The 10855-nt window shown below is 38.3% G+C and overlaps 1 pseudogene; it reads left to right on the top strand.

The window, feature by feature from the left end:
* The first annotated feature begins 5135 nt into the window (after nucleotides 1-5135).
* LOC148573862 (uncharacterized) lies at nucleotides 5136-6716 on the top strand (annotated as a pseudogene).
* Nucleotides 6717-10855: the final 4139 nt, after the last annotated feature.

Raw genomic sequence — 10855 nt, 5'->3', positions numbered from 1 at the left:
TCTTGGAGAATTTTGAAGGAGAATTGATCTCTCTTCTTCCTTGTTCTTGCCTGAGCACTCTTTACTTCTTGTCTTGGATCTTGGGTGAAGAATTGAAGAAATTCTGTTTCAATCTCACCTTGAGATCTCTTGTTTATTTTTCTGCATAATTCTAAGAAACTTTGATTTACATTTCAAATTCTGTTTACTGCTTCTTCTCTTCTACTACTTCTGCAACTTACTTTTCTATTTCTTTTACAATTGTTCTTGTTGGATCAAGGAAGGATTTGAGATCTAGACTTGTTTTCTAGTCTCTTCCACTCCTGAGATCTTTAATTTCTCTTTTAATTTCTACAATTGAGCTCCATTTACTTTCTGTTTTTAATTCTTCAAGCATTTTTACTCTTCTGTTTGAGATCCACTTAAATTCAATTCATCTTTTGCTCTTCTGTTTATTGCAATTTACTTCTGCTTGTTTAAATTCCTGCAATCCCAGCTCCCAAATTCCTCTTATAATTCAAGCAATTTACCTTTCTTGCACTTTAAGATTCAGTGATTTATATTTCTTGGAATCTAAGCTTCTGCAATTTAATTTACTTGTTCTTTAAAGTTCATCACTTTTACTTTCTATTCTCTTTAATTTACTGTAATTCTTCCCTCTCCCTTTACATTTCATGCAATTTAGCTTTTGTCAACTACAAACCACTCAAACCAATACTTGATTCGCTTGACTAAATCAACCACTAAACTAAAATTTCTCAATCCTTCAATCCCTGTGGGATCGACCTCACTCATGTGAGTTATTATTACTTGATGCGACCCGGTACACTTGCCGGTTAGTATATGTGTGTTTGGAAATTCGTTTTTCCACAAAAATACCATCAAGTTTTTGGCGCCGTTTCCGGAGATTGATTAAATTGACAATGATTAAGTGAAGTGGAGATCTAGATCAAGCACTTTTTCTTTTCTGTTTCTTTAATTTTTAACTAACACACTAACTGTTTGAATTTTTGCTTAAGCTAACTAAAATCTCATTCTAGCAATGGATTAAAGTTTTACTGTCCTTCTGTTTTGTGTGATTTTTATGTGTGGTTTGCATGTCAGGGACAAAAGGAGCTATACCCACCTTTTGTGAACAAGACGAAAGAACCCTCAGGAGTTTAAGAAGAGCTGAAAGAGGAAAAAACATTGTTGGAGAAGAGGATTCAGAAGAAGAGTTCCAAGATATGGAAGAACACTCAACAAACCTAACAAATCCACCAGGAAGAGCAGCCAATAACAACAACAATCCACTACAGAGAAGAGTTTTGGCTTCTTACACATTTGCAAATCCTAGACATGGTGGGAGTAGCATTCTTACCCAAAATATTAATGCAAATAACTTTAAATTAAAGCCACAACTCATCACCTTGGTTCAAAATAATTGTTCTTATGGAGGAGGACCACTTGAAGATCCAAACCAACACTTGTCTACTTTCTTGAGGATTTGTGACACTGTCAAAACCAATGGGGTGCATCCTGACAGCTACAAGCTATTGTTATTTCCATTTTCTCTCAGAGATAAAGCTACTCAATGGTTGGAATCTTTCCCAAGAGATAGCATCAACAACTGAGACGATCTAGTAAGCAAGTTCTTTGCCAAATTTTACTCACCTCAAAGGGTCATCAGGTTGAAAATTGAAGTACAAACATTCACACAAATGGACACTGAACCCATCTATGAGGCATGGGAGAGATACAAGGCTCTAATTAGGAAGTGCTCCCTGAAATGTTCAGTGACTGGGACAGATTGCAGAATTTTTATGAAGGGTTGACATTGAAATCTCAGGAGGCTCTTGATCATTTAGTAGGAGGTTCTCTACAATTGATGAAAACTGCAGAGGAAGCTCAAAATCTCATTGATATGGTGGCTAACAACCATTTTTTTTTGCTCACCAAAGGCAACGCCAACCATCACAAAGGAAAGGAATGATGGAGTTGGAAGGAGTGGACTCAATCTTAGCTCAAAACAAAATGATGCAGCAGCAAATTCAACAACAATTTGAGCAAATGGCCAAAAGGATTGATAGCCTCCAAGTTGCAGCAGTCAACACGAGCCAACCATCATCCACATGGGGGACAAATGAAGAAACTCAAGAGGATCAACAGCAAGAACAAGTCCAGTACATGCACAATCAAAATTCTGGGACAAATGAGATTTATGGTGACACTTACAACCCTTCATGGAAGAACCACCCCAACCTCAGATGGGGGGACAATCACAATCAAACTCAACAGCCATGGCAAAGAAACTCAAACCAAAACAGTTGGAAAAACACAAACCAAAATAACCATCAGAAAAACAACCAAAACACATACAGGAAACCACAAAACACTTACCCCAACTCCAACCATCATCCATCCACTAACCAAGCCACCAATCAAAATACTTACCCTCAACCCTCAATACCCCATAACCAACCAATCTCACAAGACTCTCATAGGATCACCAACTTGGAGCTCTTAATGGATAAAATGATGAAGCACCAAGAGATGACAACAAAGAACCAAGAAGCCTCCATGAAGAATATTGAAAGGCAGATTGGACAGCTTTCTCAGCAAATTACTATTCAGAGACCTTTGAGCTCACTCCCAAGTGACACCATTACTAATCCAAAGAAGGAATGCAAAGCTATACAACTAAGGAGTGGAAAGATCTTGATGAAGAATGAAGAAGCAACCAAGAAGCCAAAGGAAAACGATAAGAAACAAGGTGAGAAAGAGGAAGCCAATGATGAAGATGTAACAGCAAGCAAGCGAACTTCAAAGCAGGCTCAACAAAAGGAAGAAAAGCCAAAAATTTAAAGAAAAGGGACGAAAGCAATTGAAGAGCCAACTAAGGACCACAGGTAGGAAGTAAACTTCACACCTCCATTGCCATATCCCCAAAGGTTCAACAAGGAGACTAAGGACCAACACTTCCCTAAATTTCTTGAAATCTTCAAGAAATTAGAGATCAACATACCCCTGGCTGAGGCACTTGAGCAAATGCCCCTATATGCCAAGTTTTTGAAGGAACTTATTAATAAGAAGAGAAGCTGGCAAGAGAATGAAACCATACTGCTCACTGAAGAATGCAGAGCATTAATCCAGAAAGGACTTCCCCCTAAACTTGAAGATCCTGGAAGTTTCTTTCTACCTTGTGCCATGGGTAGTATGACCATCAACAAGGCAATGTGTGACTTAGAGGCTAGTATCAATCTGATGCCTTCCTCTCTAGTGAAAAAACTATGTATAGAAGAAGTGAAACCAGTACAAATGTCTTTAGAATTGGTGGACAAGTCAGTGATATGTCCCAAGGGTGTGATTGAGAACCTTCTAGTAAAGGTAGACAAATTCATATTCCCTGCTGATTTTGTGGTCTTAGATTCAGATGAGGATGACGGTGATTTCATTATACTAGAAAGACCATTCTTGGCCACTGCTAGGGCCATTATAGACGTAGAGAAAGGAGAGTTGACCCTCAGAATGCATGATGAAAGCGTCACCCTGAATGTATTTCCGGAAACACAGCTCATTGATGAAATGAAGGAGTGCATGGAAACTGACAAAGAAGACTCACAGTGGAAGGAAGGAGTCAGCAAGACGATCAGTAGTTACCTTCCAAAGCAAGAAATAGATAACACAGCAGGACAAAAAGAGAAAGAGATTGTGCAGAGTGATGAAGAAATTCAAGAAGACATTGAAATGTTAGCCACTAAGAAGAAAAGTCCCAAAGTAAAGCCCACTTGCCAGGAGAAGGCATCAACAAAAAGAGGGAAGAAAAACACGAACAAAACCAAAAAGGGTTGGAAGAACAAAAAGATTCCAACAGAGGGGTTCTCTAAGGGTGATGAAGTACAATTGATCTATCAACAATTGGGAGCAAGTCAACAAGCTGATGACTACTATACTGTCAACAAAATACTCTCACTAGAGCATGCCGAAAATGAACATCAAGGAACAAAGAAGAAGCTCACAGTCAGGGGGGATAAGCTGAGACACTACAGTCATCAACCACCATAAAAGAGGGGTCCAATGTCAAGCTAATGACAATAAAAGAGCGCTCCATGGAAGGCAACCCATGATTTAAGATTCTTGCTCATTTTTTAATTCAATAAATTATGATCATCTTAGCATGATTTTAAATTTTATTAGACATACTTGACAGATGCATACACTATTTTGAAATACATGCCAGACTTCTAAGTTTGGTGTGCTTGACAGCACACAAAAATCAGCTTTTCAAACATTCTTAGATCATATGCTTAGTCATTTAGACAAAATATATGACCAAACATTAAGTTTGGTGTCTGCATATGTACCAATCTTGAGAAGGATCAATTTTTGTTCATAAAATCAAAATCATGCATAGATGAATCATGCAGTGTTTCATTTTAGGAATGAATGTTAAAAAAAATGAATTAGAAAGTACCAATTGTGATAAATGGCTGCATTTGACATTTATCCCTTAGCAAGAAACAAGTTTGGTGTTCACCAAACCTTGGTTCACTAAGTGAGGGACACAATTGATCTTTTATGACTAAGAAACATAATAAATAATCTAAGCATTCACCACTTCATTACTGTGCTACAACTAGGTCCTAAAGTTTACCATTTTGATTTAATTAGGAAAAAGAAGGTTGAGGTGAAGACAAGATGAAGGCACAGCTATGACAAGCCAAGAGAGAAGGATCACATGTGCCTAGAGAGGTGTGCCTACCTTGGAAAGCAAAAATCTGCATGCTAGTCACCTTGGAGGACGAACCTCATGCAACCAATGGGAAGAGAATCCTTGTCAATCCTCAAGAGAACATGCAAGCCGTTCATCTCATGAAGTTACTGTGTTGTTCAACTCAATCTCCACCCCTCATAAGTCATGACCGAATCCCTCTTCAAGTATGATCTTTGTCCAAAGCTTTAATGCATTGCCTATAAATAGGTTGAGACATTTCTTGCATCACATGTTCTTACAAGTCTTCCTTACAATCATAAGTCCTTGTTCCACCTTGTGCAATCCTATACACGCCCCACTCCCTTCTCAACAACAACATTTCTTTCTTCATTCTCCTTACACCACAAAACCGTACCTCAACCAACAATAAATCCACCTTTGCCTCCTCCCTTTACTTGAATTCATGGCTTCATCAAGTTCAAAAAGAAGACAAGGGAAGGAACCAATGGTAACCGAGCCCCCATCCTATGATACAAGGATGTTTAGATCTCAGTTTTATGAAAGAAAATATCATAGATTCATGAAAGCAAAGCACATCATTCATGAGAGGGGTTTTGAGCTGAGGGACGGGGAATACCCCATCATGAGGCAGATCACTAGGGAAAGAAGATGGGATCTTCTATGCGATCCTCTCACCAAGATTAGTGCAGTCATGATCAGTGAATTTTATGCAAATGTTGTGAAAGAGAGTGAAGATAGCATCCTTTACAAAAGTTATGTTAGAGGAGTTGAAGTGGATTTCAGTATAGCATCCATTACAAGGGCCTTGAAGTTGAGAACCATAACTTATGAAGAGCTCAGCTATGAGGCCAGACTGTAGAGAGAGAATGACCCTGATGAGATCTTACAGGGGATATGCTTGGAAGACACAGACTGGGAAAGAGATTCAAAAGGGATCCCAAGCCAATTGAAAAGAATAAATCTCATTCCTGAGGCCAAGGGGTGGTATGAGGTAGTGAGGAGATCAATACTCCCTACTGGAAACACCTCAGGGGTCACAATCAAGCGAGCACTTTTGACATACTGTATCTTACATGGGGGAGAAATCAACCTTGCACAACTCATAGCCGACAGTATTCAAGAGATAGCTGAGAGCACAAACAAATCAACTAGGCTCGACCATTCAAGCACCATTCTAAGGCTATGCAACAAAGCTGGAGTGATTTTTGAAGATGAGGGCACAGAGAGAGTAAAAAAGGGGACGAAAATCATAAAGAGAAACATGGAAGGAATCAATGAGGATGATGATCAAGAAGAAAGACCCCAAAGAAGAAGAAGATCAGAGGAAGGAGAAGAGCAAGCTCACGGTGCCATAGATATAAATCAACTACAAAGGACTCTTGAGGAAATATCACAACAAAATGTGAGAGCACAAGAGCAATATTCAAGACATCAAGAGCAATATCTAGCACACCGGGAGCAATATTTGAAAGACAGGGAGCAAAATGAAGCTTGGTAGCACAGAATGGAGGAAAGACTAGAGAGCTGGCAGCAACAAATGATGGTCCAACAACAAGAGTTTCAAACCAATATTCTTGAGGGGCAAAAAGAACAAACAACAAGATTTCAAGAGTCATATGACAAAATGTTCCTGACCCAAGCCAAATATGGGGAATTTACTCACAACTTGTATCAGTGGAAAAATATTCATCATACTATTGGAGAGATTAGACATGTGCAACAAATAGAGTCTGATGAAAATATGCAAGCAAGGTTAGAGTATTTGACCCACAATATGCCAGCACTAGATCCACAAATCAAACCATTTGAGTAGTGCCAAGAATTTAGAGATCGACAAAAAGCAAGATCTCATCACTTCAGAGAGGTAACACATGAAAGATTGGAGGCAGTTGGGCTCTCAGGGCTATTAGATCCTGTCTGGGATAGAAGGTGCCCTAGTGAAGAAATTTAAGACTACTCCAAGCTCTGGAAGAGAAAGAAGAAGAAAGGAGAATCAAGCAATAACCAGGGACAGGACAACTAGAAGGTGGTGAAGTTCTTTCATTTTCATAAACTAAATAAGGAAGATGTATATCTGAAACATGATATACCTCCAATTGTTCTCTGTTTCGCACATGTTTTAGCTTAAAAAGTTATCTGCATAATAATTGTCATCCTTCATTAACTTGAGTATTTTGTTTTGTTTCCCTTGCTGTTTGAATAAAAGAAAGATGTTTGATTTAGAAAAGTAATTGTTTAATGTTGCAAAAGTTAGAATGAAAGTTATTGGTGGTATGTGTTTGATTCAATTGTTAGCTCACAAAATAATTACTGCAAAATGACATGTTACTTGAAGCTTAAGCTAGTTTGCTGCTATGATCCTTCAACTAATGAAAATCGCTTGAAAATAAACCAAAACAGAAAGAAAAAGAAATAGAAAAAGCCAAAAAGTGGCAAAGAAACAAACAATAAGGCTAGGCACCAATAGCTTGGACCCTAGGACATATGCCTGTGGTGTTTGTGTACTAGTATATGCTTGGACAAGTAAGTTCTAAGGAGTATTTCAAAACTTGGCCACTTAGATCAACTGATTTGGGATTGTCAACTGAAAGTCCAAAATAAAGAGCAAGGCATTGTAGCAGCAACCTTAGTGAACCCTTGAGGAAACATTGTTTGTTTAACATCAAGTAATAAATGAGTTACTATTGATCTGCATGAAACTCCATGAACTAAGTTCAACTATCTGCTTAATAAGGACATGTATACTTCTCTATTTCATTTTATCTTCTCTTATGTTTAATGCTTGCTTGGGGACAATCAAGTTTTAAGTTTGGTGTTGTGATGACAAGTCATCTTAGCCTAGTTTTCTAGTTTTTTTCTTTATTTTTATTAGGTTTCATGCACTTTCTTGCATTGTAAGTAAGTAATTTGGAATGGAATTGCATGATTTCTTTGAATCAATCAACCACCATTTAATTGATACTAAATCATGAGGTTTAAGCTAAATTTAATTGATATTTAAATGATTTGTAAACCTTGTGAATTTGGTGATACTTTGATTGGTTGTTTTGATTACTTGTAGGTGAAGAAAAGAAGAAAATGAGAAAGCGTGGCCAAAGAAGCGTGGCCCAAAAAGGAGAAGAAGTGGCAAAAGAAATAAAGAGGCATGGCACAATGAAGGAGGTAAGCCACAACACTCTACTGGGAGCATAACAAAGAACTAAGGAAGCAAGGCTTGATGCTACGCTCCCCTTGAGAGCGGAGCACAATTTGGAGCCAAGAAACAAAGGAGGGAAGGATGATGCTCCGCTCCCCTTGAGAGCATTATCAGGCTTCACTCACAAATAAATCCAAGGAAATAGTTTGCCAATGCTTGCTCCAAGGATCGAACTCATGAGCAAGGAAGAGTGGGGAGCACTACTCACAAAGGAAAATAAGCCACACTTGGCCAAATTGCACTCACAAGGATTCAAACCAAGCACCTCAAGGAAAAGAGGAGAGAAGGCGCTACAAGAAACCAAGGAAATTTGCACCAAAAAGCTCTCCCCAAGGTCTCGAACTTGGGACTTCTCCAAAGCAAAGGGAGAGCTACGCTCTCCACAAGAGCAGAGCGCTACTCCTTGGTGCAACACGCACAACTTGACATGGCCAGGAGCTTGGAGCGCGCAACTTGGCAAGGCCATGAGGAAGTGATGCACGTAAGACACCCCACACCAAGGCAACAATGCTCCGCTCCCCACAAGAGCGGAGCGCTATCCTGATTGCCCCACAGCCTTGGCACACAACAAGGAGCTCCAACACAAGCCTCAATGCTTCGCTCTCCACAAGAGCAGAGCACTCCACTGGGAGCAATTTCTCTTGGGCTGAAAATTCAATTAAAAATCCAATTAAATTCAAATCTTCACTAAATTAAAAAGCCTACCCAAATTCTTAAATCCAAGAATAGAAAGTGTATAAATAGAAGCTAGTTTGATTTAGTTAAGGACTTTTGACCTTTTGCTTCTTGGAGAATTTTTCATTTTAGAATTTTTAGAGTTTTTATTTTGAATTTGGATCTTGGAGAATCCGGAAGGAGAATTGATCTCTCTTCTTCCTTGTTCTTGTCTGAGCACTCTTTACTTCTTGTCTTGGATCTTGGGTGAAGAATTGAAGAAATTCTGTTTCAATCTCACCTTAAGATCTCTTGTTTATTTTTCTGCATAATTCTAAGAAACTTTGATTTACATTTCAAATTCTGTTTACTGCTTCTTCTCTTCTACTACTTCTGCAACTTACTTTTCTATTTCTTTTGCAATTGTTCTTGTTGGATCAAGGAAGGATTTGAGATCTAGACTTGTTTTCTAGTCTCTTCCACTCCTGAGATCTTTAATTTCTCTTTTAATTTCTGTAATTGAGCTCCATTTACTTTTTGTTTTTAATTCTTCAAGCATTTTTACTCTTCTGTTTGAGATCCACTTAAATTCAATTCAATTTTTGCTCTTCTGTTTATTGTAACTTACTTCTGCTTGTTTAAATTCCTGCAATTACAGCTCCCAAATTCCTCTTATAATTCAAGCAATTTACCTTTCTTGCACTTTAAGATTCAGTGATTTACATTTCTTGCAATCTAAGCTTTTGCAATTTAATTTACTTGTTCTTTAAGATTCAGCACTTTTACTTTCTATTCTCTTTAATTTACTGCAATTCTTCCCTCTCCCTTTACATTTCATGCAATTTAGCTTTTGTCAACTACAAACCGCTCAAACCAATACTTGATTCGCTTGACTAAATCAACCACTAAACTAAAATTGCTCAATCCTTCAATCCCTGTGGGATCGACCTCACTCATGTGAGTTATTATTACTTGATGCGACCCGGTACACTTGCCGGTTAGTATTTGTGTGTTTGGAAATTCGTTTTTCCACAAAAACACCATCAAATTCATCATAGCATGGATCATCTTGTGGCATTGGGGAATAATTTTGCATGAATTTATTGAAAGCACACTCCAGTGATGATGTCTCTTAATGAACTGATAAACCACTATTTTATGGTTTATATTGTGTTTAATTGTGTGGTTTTATCATGATCCTTATCCACTTATTCATTAATTTAGCATGCATTTATATTTCCTTCCTGAAATTATTACATGATTGAAAACTGCTTCCTAGAGACTTTTAATTATGCATTTTAATTCTCCTTTATTCCATTCGATGCCGTGATCTGTGTGTTAAGCGTTTCAAGCTTTATAGGGCATGAATGAGTTGGAGATTAGAAAGGAAGCTAGCAAAATGGAAGGAACACAAGAAACCAGCGAGAAGTGACGCGACCGCATGGCTCACGCGACCGCGCGAAAGAGGAGAAATCGCAGTGACGCAGCCGCATGACTCATGCGACCGCGCGGATTGGAAAAGCATAAGCAACGCGGAGGCGTGGACGACGCGAACGCGTGGCAGGGAAAAATGCGAATGATGCGTCCGCATGGATGACGCGATCGCGTGACATGCGCGATCTGCATAATCTGCAGAATTCGCTGGGGGCGATTTTGGACCCTATTTTGACCTAGTTTTTGGCCCAGAACAGCAGACTAGAGCCAGAGAACATGCAGAAACCAAAGACAACATTCATTCTACAGAGTTTTAGTTTGGAGATCTAGTTTTTACTCCTCCCCTAGGTTTTCTCTCTAGACATTCATAGTTCTTAGGATTTACTTTTCGTTTGCTCTTTGCATTGGGACACTGAGAAGAGTTATTACCTCATCAAGACTTCGTCATTCTAGTTCGTTTTCTTTACTTGGCTTACTCTTCCATGTTCTTTGCTTTGTTTAATTTTACCATTGGAATATCTTTTTGGATTATTTAATATAAGGATTATCTTTATTTTTAATTAATTATTTTAATTTTTATTCACAATGTCTTTCTTTAATTCCTTTTCATATGCTATGAATTTTACATTCACAATGAGCGAGTAGTTCCCTAACTTGATGGGGAGTTGATTGAAGGGAACCCTTGAGTTGGAAAGCTTAAAAGAAAGATTGTAATTGGGTTTATGGTCGGATTGCCTTCTAGTCACTAACACCAATCTCTTTTAATTAAGTGGGTTGCAACTTGTGAACAGACAAAGCATTCCAACTTGTTTGACTTTCCCTTACCTAGTAAAGGATAACTAAATAGGACAACTTTTAATTGTCAATTAATCTTGAGA

The sequence above is a fragment of the Arachis ipaensis genome, chromosome B2 (assembly GCF_059453495.1).
Source record: "Arachis ipaensis isolate K30076 ecotype BB chromosome B2, ASM5945349v1, whole genome shotgun sequence".
NCBI lineage: Eukaryota > Viridiplantae > Streptophyta > Magnoliopsida > Fabales > Fabaceae > Arachis > Arachis ipaensis.
The sequence above is the reverse complement of the archived record's forward strand: the minus strand, read 5'-3'. Positions and strand labels throughout refer to the sequence as shown.